The sequence below is a fragment of the Charadrius vociferus genome, unplaced genomic scaffold (genome assembly GCF_000708025.1).
Source record: "Charadrius vociferus isolate BGI_N301 unplaced genomic scaffold, ASM70802v2 scaffold90, whole genome shotgun sequence".
NCBI classification, from domain to species: Eukaryota; Metazoa; Chordata; class Aves; order Charadriiformes; family Charadriidae; genus Charadrius; species Charadrius vociferus.
The window spans coordinates 10,100,098-10,126,297 of NW_009647222.1; positions in this window are offsets into that span (position 1 = coordinate 10,100,098).

The window sequence follows — 26,200 nt, forward strand, 5'->3', positions numbered from 1 at the left end:
GTTGAACAGCGACTGCAACTCAGAAATTGGTGTCGAATTTGACTTCATGGACTTGTTCAAGATCATTCTTCTTGCAAACTTCTGAGATGTTTAGGACAAGCCAGAGTTTTTCAGTTCCTTAGCCCCACTGCTGTACTCCCCTGTTCTACTCTCCACCTTCTAAGAAAGTTACCTCCTACAACTAACATACTGCAACCTTGGCTAACACCCTACCATAACATACTAATAGGGGAAATACACAGGTTCACAGGAGGCAATATGGGATGCAGATTTCATGTTTAGCTGATCCTTTATAGCCTTACAGGGGCCACATGATTAATGTATGCCACGTTTTGAATTGGCTGGAGTCCAAAGCCTAAAGACACTTTCACAATGGCCATACCTTAACTTCATACTCTAATGTACAGAATGAATCCATAATGTGAGCTGGCTTGCTAGCGTAGCTGTCAGAATAATCATTTTTCTCTTATTCACCTTCAGAACCAGGTAGCTCAAACTCGAGTTAGAAGAACCTACTTGCAATTGTTTCTGGCCATCATCAATTTAGGGAGAAGTTTAGAGAAAAAGCGTATCACATTCGCACCCCAGGCACCTAAGTACTTTAATAAAACAATCTGCTCTTTCACAAAGAAATTTGGATCAAAAATAATGCTTTTGCCTTAAATATGCTTTATGCAGATTAGGCAAAGAATCAATTTAGACATTAATTAATTGAATGGTATTTCCATATACCATAGGATGGAACAAGCACCTAAAGTATTAACTGAATCTTTTCCATCAGCCAAGAGAAAAAAAGTTTTATTAGAATAATTGTGTCAGTTTACACAGCTCATGCAGAATATGATTGTCATCTGCAAAGACAACTCTCTTCAAAGACTGGGAAATCATTGATCCGATTTCAATGAAAAACTATATGGTGACATGGCAGAGGTACCCCTTTCCCCTTGCCCACAGCTTGCCCATTCTCATTTTCAGCATGCTGAAAGGGAGCAGGCTGACACTATGGTATAGGTCTGTGAAGACTGGAAGTATAAATTGCATTTGTCTATGCATTCATTTTGTTGTCAACAGAAATACTAGTCATCTAGGAGTTAAAGCTCTTTCAGAGCTCACATTTGGTATGCTGAGTATTCTTTTATAAACTAACCTTTCAGCAGCTTTTTTTTCCAGCTCACAAATTTCTCACCTCCCATATCATAATTCCAGTTGCTTTCTGAAAAGCATGTCTTAAACTAGCAGTAGTTCCTTAAACATAAACAGTATAATTATGTGGATTAGAAACACATTACAGTAGAAATCCTAGGGAAATGGCACTTGCTGTGTTTTCAGAAAAAATCTTTGCCGTTTGAAACCCATGAGAGAGAAATCTAGATTTGTTAGTTGCATTAAAAAAATAACTAACTTAAAAGATGTACAGAAAAGTTGCTGCTGTTACAAGTTTGATTTTTGGCATATATTAGAGCTTTCAAGAAAAGCCACTAAAATAACAACTCAAAGCCTGTTTTGTTTTAATGCAAATTCCAAAATTCTGTCAAAAGATTTCTCTTTGGCAACGAGCATTAGCTAGAACATTACAAATTAAAAAATTGCTGATGAACTGAGAGGGAAAATGTGTTGCTAAGTACTTAGGAATGAGCAATATTAGTACCTTAACTAAGACCAAAATTAATCATAAGAAAATTTTTATACCTACAAGAAGGACTATAAGTAACATTACCTGTTTGCAAGTCAGTTGTCACCACTGATGTGTCTGAGAAACAAATAATGAGTTTTAAAGTGGCTGCCTACTGATCAACCTATTCCAAGCTCCACGTACATTTAGATGAACTGCAGATCTGGATGAGCATCACTTCGTCTGAGAGCAGATTCCCTGGGATGCCAGTTCTGTAACAGAGTCCCAAATAAAGTCTTTCTCCATCCTCACCCTGCCAAAAGTGGTCAGATGTCCTTTAAAGCCACCTGTCTCCAAGTCACCTAAAGCATCACTCCAACTCAAAACCAGATGAAGTCTTAAATGCAGGTTGAACTGACAGAAAGCATTTGGTAATCTGCCATCACAGTATCAGGTTGTAGGGTTTTTCTTCTCCTAACCATGAGCTCCCTGACTGTTTCTCTTCTTAGGTTGTCTGAAAAGGTTTATATTTAGCACAAACCCCTTTTTACACAGGAATTACAGGAGAGGTTTATGAAGATTTTAAAATTCAGAACTGCAGCCTGTCAGTTTTTCTTCACACAGCTCTGAGCCCAGTTGTGAATTTGTGGAGGTGGAGGTGGATGTGCGGGGGAGTTGCAGGCTTCTTTCTCCTTCTTGCTGATAGGAAAAGATAGGCAGCAGAAAAGGATATCAGGTTTACAACATTCAGACAGAAGAGGCAACTCTAACATGCATATCACCATGGAGCACAGCAAGCATAAGGTGATGTCTCTACAGGAGAGAGTACATCACAGTGACATCACTCAACAACCCAAGGGTTGGCAAAAATTACATGCAATTTTAAACACCACTGTTGATAAGTATGCTTATATTTTTAAATAAGAAATGGGTCAGAGCTCATCAGCTCATGGATATTTTTATGATCCAGCCAATCAGGAATTCTGAAAACAGAAGAGCTTCTCCTGAGCATACAAAGTAAAGGAACATTTTAAGCATAAATTCTAAGTATGCTTCATGAAAGGCTGCACATAATGAACATAAACATGTAAGAGGCAGTTAAGAAGATGCCTGCTTTTAGAAGCCTAAACAGGTGGTTCTGGAGCATGACAGATTTCTATCCTACCTTCATATTGTAACTCCTAGTTTAGTCTGGCATTTTCAGGGTAACTAGACCCAATGTTTCATTGCATCAGAAGGTCTGATCTGAGCTTTTAACTACAGAGTCTCCCCTGTATTTCTCTAATGTAGCAGCTAAAGTTTTCCTGAGATCCAGTGGAAGAAGCTGAAGCTAGATATATTCAGAGTATAAATATGGTAGAGTTTTTCTTTAATTTTAGTAAGGAAAGTTAGACATTGAACTACCTTACCAAGGGACACAGCACATTCTTCATTGCCCAACATCTTGAACACCAGAATGTCTTTTTACCACACTCCATAGCTCTGAGGGCAAGAGGGAATGGCATGGGGGCCAGGTGCTGCTCTCCTCAAACACCAGCAGGATTTTTCACTTCAGAAACCAAGAGGCACTCTATGGGTAGCAAGGCTGGCTGGGGAGAGATGAGATCTACTTAATGAAGTGGGACAAGAACATCTTCAACAGGTTTGCTAACTTAGTGAGGAAGGCTTTAAACTAGGTTTACTGGTGGATGAAGATCAGAAACCAAAGAGAAGGAATAAGAAATTGAGGAAACCGGGGTGGTACCCACCCAACAGCATAACAAGGGAAACTCACTCTTCCTGCAAAAGTGATGCAACGAGAGCGCCATCTGAACTGCCTATACATGACTATGCAGCACATGAAACAGGATGAGTCAGATCTGCATGAACCTGTAGAGCTAAGATGTAACAGGGATGACATGAAACAGATGGGATAGCTCACACAGAGCCCTGTAATGGGTGGATACAGGCTCTTTAGGAAGAACAGGCTGGGAAGACAAGGGGTTGTGCTCAGCATAAGTGCTCAATGCATAAAGCTTTGCCACAGGATTGGTGGCAGGGGACTGGGAGCTTACAGGCCAAAATCAGAGAGGAAGACAAAAGGAGTAGCCATGCTGGAGGTCACCTACAGACCCCCAGTCAAAACTTCCTTTGAACAAGAAGAGGTCTCATACCATAAGGCCTTCGCTCATGAGAAATTTAAACTGCATAATACTTGTTGAAAGGGCAATATAGTGAGATGCAAGCAATCCAGGGAATTTATGGAACACATCTGGGAAAGTTTATGCTGCAAATGCTGGACAGGCAGCTAGAGATGGTGCTCTGCTGGACCTTCTGTTCATGACTAAAGAACTTGCTGGGGATGTTCAGGCAGTTGTAGCCTTTACCACAGTGACTATGACTTGCAGTTTTAGACCCTAAGGGAGTGAGACAGGCAAAGAGCAAAACCCCTGGCTTTCAAGAGAATGGTTTATAGAGGTGGCTGGGACCCTGTATAGCATTGCCTTGGGAGGCAAAAGGTCCCAGTACAGCTGGCTGGTCTTCAAGGACAACCCTGTCAGGTCAGAGGAGTAGTGTATTCCAGTGTGCTGAAGAGTGAGCAAACCAGGAAGCCAGCTTCACTTAATAGGGAACTCCTAACTCAAGTAACAAAACAATATATATAGTTGAAAGCTGAGACAGGCTACCTTGGAGGAATAGCAAAGCATTGCCTGGGCAAGCAAAGATGTAGCTAGAGAATACCAAGTTGAACTGCAGCTGAAACCAGTGAGGAACATGAAGAACAAAGGCTAGTAGCAGAATTTTGTGGTGAAAACTGCTACCCACGGTACAGAAAGGCCAAATTAAGGACCACTTAATCAACTGGATGTACCCAGATCAATATGACTGGAAGGAATGCACCTAAAACTGGCTAACAGTCTTTGAAGAGCCATAGCATTTGGGGAACAACAGTGACTGAAGACAAATGCCATGCCTTTAAATAATAATACAAGAAGGAGGCTCCAAGATACTACAGGCCAGTCAGTCTCACTTCACTTCCTGGGAAGATTTTGGAACAAGTCTTCCTAGAAGCCATTTTCAGGCACTTGAGTAATAAGTCACTGATTTGGAACAAGTAACACGAATTTAGTAAGGGGGGGAAAAAAAAAATAAAAAAAATCACACCTGACCAACCTGTGATGACTAGCTCTGAACCAAGAAAAAGCAGTAAGATATAAGTGGAGACTTGCTGAAGTCAAGACCAATGTTGTCTCCCATAACAAACTTGTAGCCAAAGTGGATGGTATGGATGGACTACAAGATGCATAAACCCTGGCAGACTGACAGGTTCAAAGTTAATAATCAACAGTTCAAAGTTGTACTTGAAGCCAATCAGTTACCATTAGTGTTCCTCAAAGGTCAATGCTGGGTTTGGTCCAGTTCCACATTTTCATTGATGTCCTGAAAAATGGGATGGAAGGCACCCTCAGCAAGTTCAGAGGTGAGGTGTAACTGGGTGCATGATTGATGCAGAGAGGGATAGGCCACTGTTCAAAGGGACCTTAAAAAGCTGGAGGAGTAGCAGAAACCTCATGAAGTTCAAAGACATATGCAACATCTTTCAAATAAGATAGAATAACTCCAGTTAAAAAAAAAACAAACACCAGCATTGAAACCAAAAGCCATTTACAAAAAAGGAAGGCTCACTAGCAAGATGCACCTTGCTGTAAGAAATAAATAGAAGTACAGGAGTTTAATGCCACTTCTGCTCTACAGCTCTATTGAAGTAGAGTAGCTTTATGGTTGGCCAGTTGAATAAGTGTTTGTGGGACAGGCTACACTGCTGCTGCATTGCACGCTTACATTGCCTGTGGGAAGCTGCTGCTTTGCACTGCAATCCATGGGAAACTACAATAACTGATCCTTCATATCAAACTAAGATAAATCTAGACCAAAGTCACTTTTTCTGTTGCTGTTTACCTTGAAGTCCTTTTCAGGATAAATGCCTGTTCTTTGGACAATGCTTCCTCTTGAAGAGGACAACACTTCCTGTTGAAGAGGACTGGCTCTGGCTTCCTGCACAGGAGGCTGCAGATGTTCCCTTCACATGAAGCAATATTTCATCAATATCTGCTAGATGCAAATACTGTTTCACAGTGTTTCCAAGCTTGAAGTCCCCTAACTATAGACTGCTTAAGTTTAAGGCCATTGTGCTACCTATGGCAAGTACTCTATTCTTCCAATTCATACTTATTTTCTTTCCTTAACTCCAGTGCCTAGACAGGAATTCCTATAGTCATGTCAGTTTTGTGTAGTCTTTCGTTTTCTACACACTACCATGAGTAAAAATCCTTTCCCTTGTCATTTTCAAGCCATTAAACTGCCACTACAGTGATTCAAAGTATTGCTTTAAAATCCTGTTAAAGGATTATGCAAAAGCCTTTTGGCAATGCTATAAGGACAATACATTAGGCTGTAATAGGAATGTGTATATATGTGCAGTGGAAAGGCGGGGGAGCAAAGTAAGGGGAATATTTTATGAAATTGCCTGATGCAAAACAAAGAAAAACTGTCATTCTCAAAGCCTAAGCAAAAGGGTCAACATAAATGAAAACACAGATGAATGAAACTGCTCCCAACTGAAAATCAAAGTCCTCAATATTCTTACAGTGTGTGGTCCCATTAGTTTCAGTGGTTCCTCCCACCTGCAAGCTGCATCACAGAACTGCTAACCTCATTTTATCCCAGCACTGCTAGAATTGTTAAAGGGCAAGATTGAAAATGACGATAAAGCTGATGAAAAAAATGCGTAGTCTATTTTCAGCCTAACCACTCTGCAGCTTACATGTGGCCAAGGCATTTGAAGTAAATGACATGAACAAAAGGAGGAAAGAAAAGGCTGTTGAGAAATACTTGCATGGGGAACAGAGTTAAAAAAATTAACTTCTAAGTGCAGATGTCTGAGAAGTATCTACATAGCTCAAATCTAGTGAGTGAAACTTTGCTTGGCAAGTGAACATTTATATCATAACTTGCTATAATTGCCTTCCTCATCAGGAATACATTTTTATTTCTAGATCAGTGGAAGTTGCACTTTTGGGTATGATTTTTAAAAACCCACAGCAAGGGTCTACCTCGACACTGAGCTCTTCCTTTAATATTTGTAACTGTGAGGAATCAAATAGGAGCAATACTGAAGAAATATAGTTGTAACTTATACTTCCAAGCCAAGGTTTTTCCCTGTACAAGGAAAAACATACTAGCTCTATAAGCATCTGCCTGCATATATATAGCATTATGTAACCTAAGTATAACATGGAAGATCTTTTCCCTTACTATAAAGTGTTTATAAGCCAACTTCTGCTTTTAGCTAAGTTTCTCTATCTTAGGTATTCAGGCTGCTGGGTCATAGGACATTAAAACCATTTTCAGCACCTATTCCTGAATCTAAAGAACCAGCTAGAGCAAACCAACAAAAACTCAGTTTGCCAAGGACAATCTGGTTGTAAGTTTTTGAATTATTGTGTCTTTGTCCCCCAAAACCTTTTGTACTGTGTTGCCTGATCATTTGTAGCCAGCATACGGCTAGCATAAGTGTTACAAGAAATATGGATTCAGTTAACATTCAGGTTACTGTAACACCCCTGATCTATACCAAATGCATATTCCATACTACGTAGAGAACCTAGATCCAGCATCAGTGAATATGTATCCCTAGACAATATTTTCAAGTTAAATCCAAACCTGTCTTAGTTCATAAGGGATATTTCTCATGAAATTATTGCTTTATTTGCAAAAATTTACAGTAGCTACAATCTCTAATTATACCAACTATGGACACAAGTCACTAAAAGGTGGTCTCATGGAAATGAGAAGTCCTGTCACATCATATGCATATATACACAAGTACTTATTTTAGCTAGTAGTTTACTGTTGTCTTTTTGGTTTCAAACTTGAGCTCTGAGCCAGCATGAGTACAATCACAGCTCACCTCTGCATCATTACCTGCAAGACATCAACTTACCATGAATAGCAAGCCAGGTGGCAAACTGTGACAGCATGTGGCCCCTTCTCCCCCGCCCCCTTATCCTTTGGGAATCATTTTGTTCCTGCCACTTATCACCATGAGCTACACTTCCACCTCCCAACACAGTAACAAGACCATATCAGTCTCATCCCAGCTTCTCTGCTCTATGTGCATCTGCACACATGAACCACCTTTGTATTCTCCAGACCGAACCTCCTTTGTTCTAATGAGAAGCTGGCTAGATTTAGCCACTAGCTAGGAGAACAGCTAAACCAGGAAGTTTACTCTGTCACTCAAAATTCTTAAAGCTGGATCTGATACTCTGAGCAATATTCTCTAGTATGAGCACAATTTTACTAGGCTTGATTGTGTCCAGGATCCTTAGAAAAAGTTCTATCACCTGTGCTACATAGGAATTCAGACTAGAGAAGGGTCCTCCAAACAATAATCCAGATGAAAGAATTTTTAATATTGCTATCAAAAAGCTAGTTTTGTTCATTTTACTCATATTATAATGCAAAAATCAGCGCTTGTACCCTGGAGCTTTTCAGTACTAGGTAGAACAAGACTTAAACACCATTGTTTGCCTTTGTCTTATTCTAACAAGACAAAAGAAAAAGCAGGAATAATCAAAGTCTTAAGAAGCCTATCAAGTCTCCAACTGTTGGCACCAACATCTGAAAGGAACTAAGATGTTAAAGATGAGAAAGTTGAAATAGCTAGTAGAAGGGGACCTGTTTGGTTAGATTTGTTAAGTGTAGCTTATCTTTCTGCTATGGCAGGGTTAATTCCTTCTTTACTAGTAACCAAGAATTTTAACAGTTCCTGGAAAAACATGCCAATTGATTTAGATAGTTTTCACTGAGCATGCACAGATAAGTTGGATGCTCAAATTTGTTTTCCATCTCAGATCACATAATTCAAGATGACCAGGAAGAACAAAGGGGGTGGTAAATCTAATTTTTATGGAAGGCACTTGCAACCAGCCATCTTTTTAAAGATCTTTTCATTAAAAAGAATAATAATGAGTTTCAGAATGAAGCATCTTCACAGCTTTTAATAAGGAACAACTGCTCTTACTTGAAGTGCAGTTGTACACTATTCCTCTTCAGTAGAAAAGCAGAAGAAACCCACTACTTTAAGATTCCCCTTTTATTTTGTTTTCCAAGGAATTAAATTCCATTCATGTCCAGAACTAGGTGAACTAGCCAGGAAATCACTTCCCTTCCTGTGAAACAAGTTTCAAAGGGATTCAGGCTCATTATGGTTTTGAAGGAACTATTAAATGCATCCTTCCATACCCAAAGGGTGGATTTTATTTTTTTTTTGGTTTTTTTGTGTGGTTTGGGTTTGTTTTTTTTTTTTTACATTTTTTGTATTAACTTAAGAATACTTGTCAAGAATAATGGAGAAGCTTTATCTCCCCTGGACACAAACTGTACAAACTTGCAGGAAATATACCTTAAATGATAGCTGATAATAATGGTCTGATAAAGGTACTGTACTGGGACTTGGGCAATCAAGGTTCATTTTCTAACTCTTTACAGGGTCCCAGCTAGACTTTGGGCAAACTGTTTTCTTTGTCATGGTTCTTTTATAGGAAGGCATATAAATTCTACCCTTCACCTGCCCTCTCGTCTTGTCCATGAGACCTTCCAGGACTCTGTTTAAAGTTTTGTAGTGCTATCATAATAAAAGCAAATAGCAAAGTGTAGGAGACCTGGCCTTTCTGGTTTAAAGCAAGCATAGCAGCAGGAGATGAACCTTCCATTCATTTAGAGGTAATACTTCCAAAGGGTTTTTTTGGCTTTGTATGCTCAGAGGGGTGGCAGGGTCTACGTGCAGACTTAAGATGAGTATCCTCATTTTCTTGGAAACACTTTTGTATTGAGTAGAAACATGCACAAAATGAAAACTCAGACCAAACCAACCTTTCAAATATAAACTTCAGTCTTCTTTTATGGCATGCAATAGGAAGGGAAAGAACACCACAAATTTGTCGCCAGCGTCATTTGTGATGCTTTCATTAAAATTTAAAACTATAAAACTGGAAGTCTCACTGTCTGTATGTAAACAGCCAGCATTTCTTCTAAGAGTCACTTTCAAATTAAATACACTGCCCCAGCTGTCATTTCTAGCTACTTAATCAGAAAGATGTTCCGTACAAAAAATAAAGCAGGAGGTGATTAAGTTAAATTAGAGCCTATATTTACAAGCATCCCCTTAAGCAAGAAGATTTCTCTGCAGCATATATATTCCTAAGGGTTGTTCAGTCGTGGTATCTGAATAAATGAGACTGCTAATGGATGAAGTGCACAGTATAAATCCCACTTCTAGACACCCAGCCCCTCTTTAACAACACAAGTGCTACAGGTTGATCAGCAGTATAACTAAAGCGCCCAGGGGCAACTGAGCTAGTGCTTTCCGTTGTCTTTCCTCTTATCCTTTTCCATCCAATTCTAGCTACAAAACAAACACATTTTTAAACACAGCCTGAGGCACCAGAGATGACAGCTCCTTCCTGCATCCGTTAGCCTCGTAGTTAGGACACTCACTCCAGACAACCTCACCGCCTTCTCAGGAAAATGAAGGGGAAGCAAAGCATGTTGCCCCTGGAAGAAGAGGGGAGGGTTTCTCTTTTCCCAGTGAGGTAGTTCCACCACAAGCTGCAGGAGAATTAACAGGAGCAGGACCCAGGACCTACAGGTCCAAGTACTGAGCCCCATCATTGTTTGTTTGCCATCGCTCAACAGATCCAATTTAAAAATGCACTTGCTTTCCACATTGAAATAATCCACAACACTGAGAAGATTTAAAGACTATCTAAAGACTCCAGAACAATTGGCTGCAGCAAAGGAAAGTCTTAGACACAAGTCAGATATTGAAATTATATTCCGATGCTTTTCATAAACCTTGCCAAAAAAGGAGAGCAAAACACCCTGTTGTCTTATTTTCAGTTTTGCTCTTTCCCCACCAAAACTATCCTCCATCTCATGAATCGTCTTTGTGGTATTCTGTTTATACTGGATAAAACAAGAGAGGAAGATGTTGTTTAAAACTAGATACTTGCAGTAATTTTTTTTTCACATTCTATTATATTCTACACACATTACTGAATATACAAGTAGAAATTGTAAATAGAAATATCTGCTTTAAGGAAAACATCTAACATATTAAGATTCTCCTAAACAAATATGACAATTCCATAAAAATACAGACATATACTAAACTGGATGGGATGAAATCCTTAACTCTCAGGGGCAGATGAAAAAACAACACCATTCACATTTTGCAGGCTAAGATAATCTGTCCACATTACATCATCTGGAGATCTCAAGATGCAGAAGGAAGTAGGAAGAGTCTATGCACAGATCTAGTTCCCATGTTAATGGTGAAGCAGTGAAGACAACCCTACCTTATGTTGGGGAGGCACACATCATATGGCTACTGTTGGGGAGCTGAGGGAAAAGGCAGTGCCCTATGATGTCTTTCCTGCCAACCCACCCCTCTTCATCCCAAACTGCCAGCTGATTCTATGCCAAACATTGTTCTTCCACAGGTCTCTCTTTCCTTTTGTGGCTTTAGGGTTTTAAATAAATCAAAATGTTCAAAACATTCTTTTTCATGACATGAAATGGCATATGGTGTTGGGTGACTTGAGCACACTGTTAGGAGTACAACTGTTTTTTTAGAGGAGAGGGTCTGTTGTTAAATTGGCAGGCAGATATTTAATTCCCAAAGTCCAGGGACAGTTATTCAGTATTTATGATCATTTTTTAATACACAGCCTAGGAATGATTTCACAGAGCCTGAATCCCCAGGTTGCCTGTTGTATCCGATAGCTGGAGGATGGATGCAACAGATGTCTAATCAGCAGCCTGGTCTGATACCCCTACGATTCCTCACTCATATGGGACTGCACATCGCTGCAGGTAAGACCCCTGCTGGCAGCACAGTGGCATGAAGATGTCAGCCCCGCTGAGAAGGAGCTAGTCTGCTGTTAGGCCGTGAGAAACATGACACAATTGACTGAACTGAAAGTCAGTCTTCGTAGCAAACATGGAAATGAAGAGCTCAGTGGTTCCAGTGTTCCCATAGCGCAAAAGTTTTAGTGTAACCTTTGCTTACATTCACCAGTTGGTCAGTTAATACACCTACAAAGCTATACATCCAAAGCACAGGCCACATCCCTGTATCCCTTACCTTCCGAGTTACAACACCCCAAGCTTCTTGCATGCTCCTATATTGTATCAGTTGAATGTTCAGAAGTCCATAGGGCATGATGGGATTCATCACAGATTACTGAAGGAGCTAGTTGATATCATGTCAGAACCCCTCTCAATCATCTACCAAAGGTCTTGGGAGTCTGCAGAGGTACCTGCTGACTGAAGGCTCACCATTATTCCAATTTGCAAGAAGGGCACAAGGGAAGACCCAGGAAAATACAGACCTGTTAGACTAACAGTGCCTGGAAAAGTTATGGATAAAAATCATACTGGGTGCTACTGAAAGGGATTTAAAGAACAACACAGTCATCAGGCATAGCCAACAGAGGTTCATGAAGGGAAAGTCTAATTTCATATGCTTCTACAATAAGGTCACCCACCTAGTGGGCAGTTCTCTGGATTTTAGTAAGGCTTTTGACAACTGTCCCTCACAGTATCCTTCTGGACAAGTTGTCTGCGTGGTAAGCAAGTACATGGTGTGCTGGGTGAAGAACTGGCTGAACAGCAGGGCTCAAAGGGTGGTAGTGAATGGTTCTACATCTGATTGGCAACCAGTCAGTAGCACTGTTCCTACAGGGCTCAATTCTAGAGACAATTCTGTTCAATACAGGAATGGGATGGAAGCCCTCAGACATAAGCCCACATAGCCTGAGGGCTGGGAACCAACACTACATACATTCTTCCTTTGTCTCCATAAATATGAAGAGAATTTTTGCATGTCAGACTACTCCCCTCAGTGGAGTCCAAGGAATGATCTACCACAACCTGCTTTACAGCCCAGTGGATGTCACTGCTCAACCCACCGCTCCCGGTCAGGCAGAGAATAGAGATGAACTTAAGCTTCCCACAATGTGGGACATCCTCCTGACTATGGGAGCACTATTTTACTTCCTTTTGTAAGGACACTCATGTGTGAAACAAAACACTTCCCTCATGCCCAGGCACCAAAAGGTAAATATTATGTTCAACCCAAGAGACATTTTTCAGCTTTTCGCTTCCATAAAAAACATACTTGCAAACAAGCTCAAAAAAAAAAATCAGTTTGGTCTGAAGTATTATTTCTCCAAGTATTTTGAGACAGAATCCCATAGAACTCTGAAGGGACCCCTGGAGATCATCTAATCCAACCTTTTCTGGGTAAAACCGCTTTGAGGGGGAGGTTGCACAGGAACACGTCCAGGCAGGTTTTGAATATCTCCAGAGAAGGAGATCCCATATCCTCTCATGAGTTTGTAGCAAGAATAAGATGTATTTAACAGGCTGGCACACACTATCTGTTAAGATAGGCTGGAAAAGGTTTTACTATGCCTGCTATAGAGCTGTGCCTGTACTACTTGCCTTACAGGAGTTAAAGAGATTAGGCAACAAAATGTGGCAATATTGCTAGTATTTAGAGGTGATGGCAGGCTTTAGGGATGAACAAACTGAAGTTAATATTCAGTCTGTGCTTTAAGATAACTCATGGGACAGCTGAAACTTACTGTTGGGCTTTTTGATACTTTAACTAACAGGACTGCATTGATGATACCTTTTTCCAAGAGTTCAGAACATAACACACTAACCCTCAAACAAGTTTTCTGAGCAGTAGAGCTGAAAAAGGTCTTACGAAACTTTTCTCCCCCTGAAGAACATATTATTGCTATCCATGTATAGTTAAAAACCAAAACTGACAAGGAAGGGAATAAATGTGACTTCGCCAGCTCTACTGAGGAGTGAGCAGCTGTTCCCTAAATACAGGGTTATGCCTACTCCAGAGGTGGAGAACTATATCAAGTGTAAAGGTTTATTGCACTCTCTCATCCATTATTTGCCTTGCCTCTGTACGATGTTCCTTTTTTAGGATGTATGTAATCTTGGAATAAACATTCAGCAAATTATCAATCTTTCTTCCCTGACTTATCTCCCTTCTAGCTGTTCTTTCAATAAAAACCTCATTTTGCCATAGTATTTTGAACAGGAACCTATACTCATTTTCCTATCACCGATATATGTATTTTTGCCCCAGTTTTGTCCTTCAGTTATTTCGGTGTCAAGTAACAGCTTTTCTTGGGCACTACAAAGCTCAAAGCTTTCCAATTCTTTCCTCAAGAGTTAGATTGGAAATCATTGGACATTTCTTTTCTACCTCAGACAAGCCTTTCTTTCACATTATGTCAGCCTAATTGAGTTGCCAACATCCCAAGGGGATAGGATGGCAGCACCTGCACAAGATCCACCTGGATCTGGATCAGACTTTTCCTTGAACAATTATACCTATAATGGAAGCTGTTTCAAATTTACACCATCAATTGCTCACTATCAGAACTGGAAACCACTAGCTCTCAGGGCACAGAGCAACTTTGCCTTTGTGGGAGATCATTTTTAAAAACACTTCTAAACTAAACAGAAGTTTAGGAAGAATGTCATTCACTTTTATTTTCAAAATTGCAACAGCAGTTCTTCCACATCCTCACCTAATTTCCGCAAAAGCTCTATGTAAGTCACTGGAATATCCACATCACACTCTTCCCTTTACATCACTGAATTCATTGTTTCTTCCAATTTAAACAGAGCCAAGACCCTGCCATTGCTACCTGCCAAGTGCATTGACTACCCTGGTCTAAAATGCTGTGAGTCATTCTAGGTAATTTAAGTCCTATATCCTCCTTCATAAAGGAAACTTCAGGCTTACTGAACTTTCATGGGCTTCACTTGCTATACAGTAGATAACACATATCTTGGAACATCATTTAATCACCATAAAGATAGCTTTTCACAAGTGAAAATATTTAGGCTTGAAATTTAACTTCTATCTCCCCAGATTAAAAGAAGTTCTAAAGATGCCAGTTAGTGTTGCAGAATAATAAAACACTAAAGCTACAGTTATATATCCAGCCATAGCTCTGGTCATGACTATTTTTTCATATGATCTCTTAGAAAACACCACACCATTCTCCACTTAAATGGAAGAGAGCTTTATTTACTCTTTCAGCTAAAGGTCTGCAGTTAGCAGCATCCATGACAGACATTACTCACCTAGCAGGTGTCAATGTTCATGGGACAAAGTTTCTTACCCCAGAGGTGCACAAGTTATTCTTCTCTTGGTAGGTCAAGAGAGACTTAGTTCAATCTCTAAAGGAGCCAAAATCTCTCCAAGCCACAGTTTCATAACAAGGTAGGCTATTAGCTTCAGCCAGCCTTCCCTTATCCGGTACACAAAAAAGCCAATGTGAAATCTCCACCTGACTTTCATCAGGGCACCAACACCAAAAGCTTAACCCTACACTTAATTCGCCCTGCTGCATGTCCAAGTTTCTGGCCTGAAGGCACCTTGACAGGGGAAGATATTGTTTACTTAGAGACTCAAGCTCACATAATAAAATCAAAGATCAAACTTCCAAATAGAAGTTCCTCACCACTGATCTGTAAAAATATAAGAGCCTACAAACAGCTACAGTCTCTTGTGCTATCTCACCAGTCCCCCACCTTTCTGCTTCAGAAATAATTTTCTCCTTGCCTGTTATACATATATTTAGCCAATATTTCCTTTCTGTCAGACCCCTGTGGCAATAGATCTTATGCATTTACTATTAAACCAACTGTAAAATATTAATGTTATTAAAGATTTAGTTGAGTCAGACATGTTTTCTGCTTCCTTTCATTTAAGGGATTGGTGGGAAAGGGTGTTTTGTTTTTTTCAATACCAATATCCACAGGGTACAAAGCAGTACAGACATCCTCTGCTTTCCACTGGTGATAATAATTACAGTTAGTCAATCTGACTTTCACTTAATGTTCAGAGATTGAATACTTGCCTGGAAAGGGCCTTGAATTGTAAAGATTCAAGGGACTGTTTTTGCCTGCAGGACAGTGAAGTAATGGGGTCTTCTCAGCTTTCAAGCTTCTTTACTAGCACAGGGAACTAATTGGTAAAACAAGCATAAAGCAGACCTTGAATGGGACCATTTACTGCTGTGGCAGGAGAGGCACTCTTTGGCATCACAGGTTTTCTTGTGGGGGAAAGGTGGCAATCAGGAGATAATTGTGATATGATGGTACAGTATTCATACATAGCAGGGATGCTTTGGACTAGGGCTGCCAAAACCAGAAAGGCCAGAGAGTTTCAGCTTTCCCTCCCTTGCAAGGCCCTTTGCTAGTTGTGCCATTCTTAGACCTTTTCCTTGGAGCATGGGGAAGGGAAGTAAGCAGATGAGTACATCACAAGCCAAACAAAACTATTCTTTTTCCTTCTCCTAGTGCTGCTGAGCACTGAGGCTTTTACCTGCTGCGTTCAGACTTAACCATCCTCTTTCACATTTCTACCTCGTTAGGCAACTTGAGGGGAAAAAAAATAAATCTGATTCTCCAGTTTTCTCTTTTGTCTGAGGTAAGAGTAGTAACTGCATTCCTTTCAGGGTAATTTAGAGCCTGCAACAGCAAAGAAAGCAGCTGTTCAATAAGAGCAGAGGTAAAACAATACACAGGGAAAAGAGAATATAGATAGACGATCAATAGATACCAGAAAGGTTGTACCACAGATCTGTTTACTTAAAATCTTAATATTACAATATCTGTCTACAAACGTTCCTTCTGTAACCCTAGAGAAGGAAACAAAACAGGCTGGCCTGAAGCACAGAATTGACAGGAAGCAAAATGCAAATGTCCTCCGTTGCTCCCATATCTGGAACCTAAGAATAGAAGGTGCTTTAATTCGTTTTAGTAAAAAAAAAAAAAGTAGAAGGTGCTTCAATTCGTTTTAGTAAAAAAAAGGCTATGCATGCAGGGGAATTGCTTATAGCCAATTCATCTGAGTCAGAGTGAGCTGCTAGATACACTTACAGTTTTTCTGTAGAAGGAGAAAGGGCAACTGGTTGAAGTAAAGCCTTAGGGGTTCGTGTGTTTGTTTTTTCTTCTGACCCAAAGGGCAGTCACTTCTTAATAAGCCTCTAGCATGATATAACAAGATAACAAGTGTTAAGATGCCACGTGGCTTGTGTTGATGCATGCAAGACACTGAAACAACCAGTGTTTGGTGAACAGCTTCTGCGAGACAAAGGCAGACAACAGAAATGAGTAACATGTATAAGTGATGTCTATCCCTTGTGATCTTACCATAGCACATATATTATACACACACAAAGCTGAAAGAGAAGTCTCCACCTGTGACAATTCAGACCTATGTGAGTCCGTAGAAGACAGTGGACAAACCTTTATGCATGGAAATACAGAACTCAATAGGAAGGATCTCTTGCCTACAGCTGCAGTTTTGCAAATACATCTGCAAGGAAGTAATCTTACTTGATTTCAAGGTTACTGCTGAAGGCAGGACAGATACATACCTAAGGTTGTTCAGGATGAGTGCACAGTCCATATTTATTTCTCTATCTCAGTACAGCCAAGAACACTATTCCCTCTCAATAGGCTGTTTCCATTTTTGCTTTAGAGGATTCCCAGGAAATACATGAAAACTGAGCACAATATTCAGGCATCGTAGTGAAGAGACATATGGAGAGAAGGAGTGTTACTTTAGAAGCTGCTTTTTTTAACCAGACAAATATGGCAGCTGCTTTAAAACAGTTCACAGGTTTTAAGTGCTGCAAATAGTCTTGAGATGCAACTCTTAAAAGGGAGTGTGAGCAGGTGGTCAAGGTTCAGGAAAAACTGCATTTGATACTTCAGCATGTATCACCTGCTTCTTTCCATGGATGTGAATACCAAAACATGTACAGTACTACAAATAATTGGAAGTGCAACAAATTTATAGTTCTTCTGGATCTGGAGGATTCAGTCCAAATTAACCAAAAGCCAAAAATTAACCCTTTATACAATTTAAAAGAGCACTGACATGTAGACAGTTTTCAGAAAGAGAACAGAGTTCTGCAGAAAGAAAAATCTCTACATGACAGAGGGCTGCCATTATAACCTAATGTGCTTCTGCAAAGAACTTTGCTGAGCATGGTACAGGGATATAAATAAAATGGGCACTAAGTGTAAGTAAATACAAAACCTGCTAGTACAGACAAATTATGGCCATGGACACTACCTTTGGCCACAAAACGCCCAGGGATTTAGTAACAGAAGACAGATGCAGCTTCTGCATGTACTAGTGAGTAGGGATGAAAGCTTCATGTTGTCATTGCAGTAAACAGAGACACTCATTTAATGTGCACTACTGTAAAAACACCAAAATGTCAGAAGTGGCAGGAAACTAAACAGCTTATCAGGACACACAAGATAAGAGCAGAAGAAGCAAACAGACAAGTAGTATTGAAATTAAAGTATAACCTAAAATAGTCCAGTGAGTATAGTCCAGAAGGAATAACAATTGATAGCAAGAGTGATGTTCTCTCCTCAGAAAAGGAATAGCAAGTTAACCATTTCTTCGCTGCAATGAAAAAGGACATCCCAGAACTTGAAACAAAGAGCCCATTACTGCAAATTAAACCAAGCAGGGAATGATTATTTCTGCTACCTACATAAACATAAGTGAAAAGTTTCAATGATGATTAAATACTGAAGTGCAGATGACCATGTTATCAGTGTGAGGGCTGTTTTCAGAGATGCATGTAGTAAAATAACACTTGCAGGAACTTTGCGGCATACAGCCACTGCCTGAGAAGATATGGCCATCTCCTGTCCTAGTAATAGGTGGCCAAATAAGGAGTGCACCTATGCCTCAATTTTGGCCTGGGCATAATTGCAGAATTTGTTTTAGTGTTCCAAACCACATTATGAATCAGGTGGACAAAGCATGGCACTATCTGCTTTTACTCCTGCTTTGGGACAGTTACCTTTAGACAGACAACTACTGATGGTAAAATCTGCAACCAGTGCTCCTCACATCACTCAAGCCTGCCTGTCATGTCCTTTGTGTTAGCAGTGTGAAGGAGGCAGATACAGATGTCTCCTCTGTGTGAAGCTTTCCCCTACTGATCATGAACATCCTTCCCGGCTCCCCTCAGAGCACATTAACCTGACTGTAGCTGCACACACAGACACCTCATTACAATCCATCAGGGAACACAAAAATGACAACCCACATCTTCCAAGAAGATAGGGTTCAGTTTAGAAAATGAAATAGCTGTGATCTTTGCATCAGAGGGCTCTCAGATGGGGATTACTTCACCACCGTCCTTCCTGTTTGACTCCCAGTAGTTTGCTCCTACTGCTTCAGAGAGACCTCATCTTCTCATGAAATAGCTGCTGTAGTGTCAGAAGTTACTATGCTATGGGGAAAATGAAGTCATGGCAAATTTACCTGCATACCAGCTGTAAACTACAGTAGTTCAGCAGTTGTGCCTGCAAGAAGGGGCAGGATTATTTTTTTTTTAAGGATGGGAGAACAGCAATTTGTCTTAAAAGGGAACACCTGCTATCATCAATAGGCCAAGAGTCAGCAGAAACAGGATGAGGCAGAAATTCCCTTTTGTCCCCTTAAAGTAGTTCTGTGAATATAGTGATGCAATTATGAAGAATTATTATTCGAATACACAAGATCTATAATAAATTAAATACTGTAGATATCCTGAAAATTACACAGGAATTAAATGCTATAAAGTGACTTTGAGTCTTATATCTTAAAATTGACAAAATGGAGAAGATCCTATTGCTGGTGAAAGCTAGTGATTATTCCACATAAAATGGAGATCCAAGCCCCAGATGGTTCTCTAGATTCATGTGAAACTGAAGGCTGTTTTTAATTCAAGGAAGAGCTTTCAGTGGCAATGCTTACTGAAGTTATTCCCACTCCATGAATCTTACTTGCACCCCTTGGCACAAAACAGCACCTGCCTTAGCTTGAGCAGCCACACTGTGAACAGGGTCAAGGAACTGATCCAGAAAAACAAAACAGCCAAATGTCAAAACATTATTGCCAATACCAATTTTGTCAAGTGAAATCACTGAACACCTTCCAGTTTTGGAGAAATCAAGCTGTTAACTATGATAGTCAAGCCTATCAACACAACCAGACAACATGAAGTCCCAGTATTTTACAAGAGAGTAGTCCTCAAATACCCTCTTTCACTTGAAGCAAGGTTAGCAGTTAAATTCTAGCCTGATCCAGACCAGTGGGAAATATCTCCTGACTTCAGAGCCAGGAGTTCAACCTCACATTTACAGGAACCATTTGTGGTACATCAGCAGTAGATCCACATGGATTCCCTCTTCAGCTTTGAGGGAAACTCAAAAGCATCCAGAATCCCAGAGCAGGATAAAACAAAACAAGGAGTCCTGAAAGTTTTCATTTCCACATTTTGAAATCAATCAGTTAATAAATCATAGATATTTCATAAGTGCATTGATGTAGTTTTGTTTAGGTTCTTGCTTTCCCACAAGGATAATTGGACACAATTGTCACAATTACATAAATTTTCAATTTAGACAGAACAGGAAGAGGTTGCAAGAAAATTCTTTAAACTCTAAGCAGAAGGCAGTAAGCTCAGAAAAATATTCTGATTAAAAACATCCTTGTCACTTCCCATAACAAAGCTTCCTTGGACACCATACTTTAAGGACCCTTAACTAATTTTCAACTACAGTAAACTATATGAACAATTTTTAAATTGCATATTTCTCTATGGAAAAATAATATTGAGTTTCTGGGGTTTTTCCAGTTTGAATATGCATTGCAAAGCTGTGAGTTAAAAAGTATTTTGAAAGATTATGACATGCTGTGTACTACCAGATGGAACAAACAGACCTAGAAATTAAGATCACTTTCCACCTAGCTAAGAGTCAAATTAACCTTCCTGCTTTCCACAATTTGGTTTAATTCATACTCCCCAGCAACAGGTGCTTTAATATGAAGTAAAAAAAAGTTGAATGCACTGAGGTTTAAGCCACTGAAATATAGGCTAAAATAGTGAATGGTCAAAGAAATCTGACAAACAGAAGACTTGAAGCAGAAGACCACCAGAGGAGATGGTTGATTGCTTCTAGCTAAGCCACCAGGGTGCCAATAGCTCTGCCCCTGATTCCAGGGAGGTACTTCAGGTCACCCAGATTAGACCCAAAGATCCCTCCTGTGCACTCTGAGCCACCCAGTACACTGTACGTTACTAGGAGACACAATAGGCTCCTCTATTCAAGACTTAGAACAGAGGTTTCTAAAATGCCTCAGTGATCAAAGGTTCTTTTGCCCCCCAAAACATAGCAGCAACCACCTACATATTGGCACCACTGCCAGGAAGAAGTTGCACAGGTTTGAGGCCCTGAAGAGCTTCAGTCACCAGCCTCTCACTCTCTTCCTTTCTCATAGATGAGGTGCTACTCATTTTCTCACCTCTACTCCAGCCTACAGGGCAAGAAGTGTGACACCAGAGAGCCACTTGAATAGTAACAGCTGTCCCAAGCCAGTCCTACCCAGTAAATAAGCTGGTGAGGAGGTCTTCTCCTCAGAGATGCAAGTGTAACTTCACTACAACTGCGTATGAGTTCATAGCTTCCATGTCCTTAGCAAGCATCATATTTGCCTAGGTACTGTTTTAAAAGTGTATGTCTCACCTTCCCTCTCTGAGTTCAAGAAAGGACTGTCACCTGCTGAGCATCTAAAAGTAAGGCATTCAAAATAATATGAAATACCAGAGCATGATGCACTTATTTCCCAAAAGCAGCCAAGTGCTTGTCCTCAGAGGATAAGATAGTCCATTTTCAGATTTTTTGTTTACTACTTTAGTTAAATCAATACTCAGGGGTCTTCTTATTGCTTTTAATTTTTGAAGACTTTGGTGATGCAGATGTCTATTCACCATGAACAATCCTGTTATAAGGAACTCCCACTTCCAAAACCGCAAAGCCAAATAGCAGGTACATCTGAGAAGATACAGTACAAGCAGTTGCTAACTCATTGCTTTGAAAAACTTCTCTGGAATACCACACATAAGCTAGATACTTTGTAAAACTGAAGCTAAACTGTATATCCTAATGTAATGGTAAATTACTACGAGGAGAGTAAAGAACTGAAATGTCAAGGCAACAGATCCAAGTGACAGTTTGCCAGGCATTCCCACTATGTTTGCTTTTATGGAAGCTGAACTGCATGCACTTGAAAATAATCAAGATGCTTGATCCACCATTCCCATGCACACAGCTGCTGCAAATAAAGGACACTAGATATGGGGAGGAGAAATGAGCAGGAGCCAAAAAAGCCAACACTGTTCATACTAGGGTTTCCAGCTAAATGTTTATTTACATTATGTTAGACAGTGACCAGACTTCTGCAACTGACATTTTGTTGTCTGTAAATGCCCTGCTTGTGCAAGTGCAGAGTGTATTGTTTCATCTGTGAAATCCACTCAACAACTCTATTTTCCCCAGATAAAAAACCTCTTACTAGGCTGCTTACAGCATCTAAGGATATGGTAGTTTTACCAAATGTTTTAAACGAAGATGGTATCAAGAAGCCACACATCCTCCTGGCTTGCCCAATAGCCAAAAGAACTCATCCCAGGTGTCCTTAGTAGTTCAAATAGAAAAAGTGAGGGGACAGACTTTGATGTTTCTCCCAACCTACTTCCTATAATTCTGAAAGGGACAGATCCAAATTCTGGCAGTGTTTATAACCTGAAGACGGAGGACAGGCATGCCCAGAAACAGCCCTTGGCATCTGCCCCAGAAGATTTCAATCATAATGGTTTGATGCCATAAGCCTCCATCCCTCCATGCAGCTGACATACTAGCAACACAGAGCTGAGCTTCAGCCAAGGAATCGCTCCAGAAAATAATCACAGGACTAAAAGAAGATGCAAAGGCCTATTGCATGCCACTGAGGCAACAGTCATCTCCCTTAGCATTTATTTCCCAGTTAGGTTAAGCAACTTCCCCCTTTGCTGTGGGGCAAGGATCCCACTGAGAAGCCTGAGCACCTTCCTGGCACAGGTATTTCCACTGGGAAGCAGCATGGCAGAGCTGGGTGCTGTAACATGTACTCTGAACAGCTGACTGTTCAGGTCTTCATTTCCCACTAATCTGCAGCAGGTTCACTGAACCAGAAAATTGGGCCAGGTATTGATTAGATTAGCATGCCACCTGAATACTTCAGGCTTAGATTTTCAGGGAATAGCAGGTCAGGGAATACACATCAGAAGGAGCAGTTGAAGGTGGATTTATACTTGGTCATAATTTTGGGACATTCAGAATCTAGGAACTTTGTTCAGGCTCATATCCTTTTGAATTGCATACTTTGAAGAAGCACTCGAGTTAAGGAGAGCTCCAGAACAAGAGTTACATACATAAATTTAATGTGGTTCCTTTGTGACTGGTTATTTGTGACCCAGCATGTACCTTTGGGATCCCCAAGGCTAAGCAGAGTGGATAGCTGGCGCTTAACAGGTGACTAGCTACTCAGAAATTTCACACACATTCCCTGCCGCCCCCCCAAATTAACAGGCCAGGATTTATTTATTGCACAGGATTTGAATGATTAAATGATTTCCTGATGAGCTCTTCCAAGGACTCAGCAGATATTAATTTGTCTTCACAAAACCACTGCAAAAGTAATTTTAACCACAGGCCTCATATAGAGAGCTGAGGAACAGATAAATTTAGAAGTCTAACCTGAAATAGGCAGTACCTTTTCAGCACCAGCCACCTTGAAAAAAATAGAGCTTGCATGAGCTCCTACAACAATGAATCAAATCCTGGCCCTATCTGACTTCACATCCTATTCATCCTACAACCCTTTGCCTATAAACACACATGCTCTTCTGCTCCCACTTCTCATATAGTCCAAGTGCTGAGCTTCCATGCTTTATTGAGCAATCCTTATTCTTCCCCATTGCCCTTCTCAGACTGGTCTGGAGTCCTTCCTCCCAGCATAGCAGTTCTTCACTGCAGGATACGTGTTCAGCAAGTCCCAACAGCCTGTTCCCTGGCTTTGATCTTGTGCCTGCTGCTTCCCATGGCAGTCTAAGTTCTTGCTGGCTCTCCAGCGTTCACTGCCTCAAACCACAGCTTCTGCCCCAGGTGCCAGCTGTGTTCCTCAGCACCCAGCTTATTGCTTTCTCCCCTGCACTGACAGCCAAAGTTCAGTGATGAAGAAAGTCACACAGGTACACTGCCATGCCATGTACTAGCCCAGATATAAGCCTCACCCAGACTTGCAACCTGCGCTGCTTCCTAGAGACAACAGCATGAAAATACAGCAGGAGAGGTTTGTCCCTTTCTAATTAAGAGGTTTGTCTAAAGGTAGTCTACACCACATCTCATTTTCATAGTACAGTCACAAACATAGTTGCACCGATAGAGACTAAGAATTGACAGACTCCATGATACATCTGTTTTTGTACCATATGAAGCCTCACAAAAACTTATCAGCCACTTTAAGTTATCAAAAAACTGGCAAAGCACTAAACTAAAAGGCATCTGTAGCATTCCACATTGCCAATGCATAGCTCAAGACTAGCATTCATGTGTTTAGTCTTACCTTTGCAGGCATGAGGACACTGAACTAGTGAGCTGCTCCCCAGGGGAAGGCAAGCCAGCAGCCAAGGGCAGCCCCAGTGCAAGCTGGGCGCTCACTGATGGGCACAGAGGCTGAAGACAGCAGTCAGAGCTGGGTGCTGGTAACCACATCCACCGACAGCCCCAGATGCTGCAAGGGGAATCCAGCAGGAGCAAAGGAGATGGGTCCAAAACCAAGACTGGAAACAAAACCACATCAGAGGTCCACCCAGGAGACACATCACCCACAGCAAAGGCACAAGGTCCATCCAGGACAGTACTGGAGACAAACACAAAACTCAAGCTAGGGCAGATGCCCCAGGGCAGAGCTTAAATAGGACTTCTGGGCCCATGGGTGTGGGCGGAGGTCCCAGGTGAAGCTGGTCAAGGCTATTAAGGCCATTAACACCCATTAAAGCCCACAGGGCCCTGACACCAAAATGCAATGAAATGTTTTAGCTTTCCAGGTGAGAGTTCGGGGCAGCTCTGCAGACTCCCCTGGGTGACCCCTGCAGTGTACAAGGCAGCCATTGGTTCCTGTGCTGGGTAGAAGATTTGTCCTATTGCAGTATCTTCCTGCTGGGTGGTTCCTGCTGCAGTGCTCACTGCAATGTACACAGATAAAATACTTGCACATAGTCAGGAGTAAAGATGCAGAAATGGCTGCACAGGATAGGATTTGGTACCCATGTGAGGCAGTTAGGACATGGTTTGTGCATATTTTAAGAGTATGTGTAGTCATGGACCGTGCATGTGCTGGGGTGGTCACCAAGGACAGCGGGACCACTGGGTATAAGTACTCCATGGTTCAGGGGTCTCACCACGCCCAGCTGAAGATCTGCTGTGGAGACCTCTGCACCTGAGACCCCTGTCACTGCTTGGACAGTGACCCAACATCCTGCTCAAGAGGTTTGATTCCCCATTTGAGCACTGCTCTACTCAAAAGGTTACAGGTAGTTTGTTGCTTTTTTAAAGAAAATAAATAGAGATCTGTCCATGAGTGTCAGTGCAACATCTCTCTCACCTCTGTCAGATGGACATTCACCGACTGTCTCTGCTCAGTCTGCTGTCTGCTAACAGACAAATGAGAAGTGCAGATGCTACCCATGTTTATCAGGTACTTAAAAACGATGAGAGCTTTCCCAAGCAATATTGCTCAGGCAGCTTTGCATAAGTTTGACGCAGATTTTTGTGCATGGTGACCATACCTCAGGAGTGCTTAGCAGGTGCCAGGGTTTCTGCTTTTGTGTTCGGCTTCTCCTTGGTTTGGAGTTGCCTGTCTGGACACCTGCCACTGGTCAGTCTGAGAGGACGGTGCATGCGGAGTAGAGCTCACTGAGGTCTTGAATGTGCTTGTGGGAGCCATAAACTTGATTTCTAGAAGTGGAGCTCCTATAATTAACAAAGTCCCTTAGCAAGCATCCATAAAGTACAGTTGCCTGAAGATTTATGATTTGGCTGACTGGGACAGTGCTTGCACAAAGAAAAAAGTCACATCTGTGTCATTACTTGCAAGATCTGTCATAGAAAAATTCTACATGCTTAGTCCGAAACCTAGGAGGACTGGAAGGAATCTGGCAATTCCTTAACTGAAACAACAGTTTCCTTGGAAAGAGATCAATAGTTTTGGCTGAAATGTTCAGGGTCCCCATCCTTTCCTTTCCCTGCACATAAATTTAGTCCAGGCTGACAATTTTGGCACAAATAGTAAAAATGTTCCAAGTTTTTAAGCAACTGGAAACAATATGTTAATGGAAAGAGTCAACTTAATATTAGACTGTTAGCTCCACCTGTATCACAAATATTTTACATGTGCTCTGATATCAGAATGAGCTCTCCCACGCAGTGGTTTCTTCTGTTTCAGCTTTTTTTTAAATAAATATACAAAATATGCACCTATCTATATTCTCTTTAAGCACACCACAGATATGAAATTACAGAATTTAAAGAAGAGGG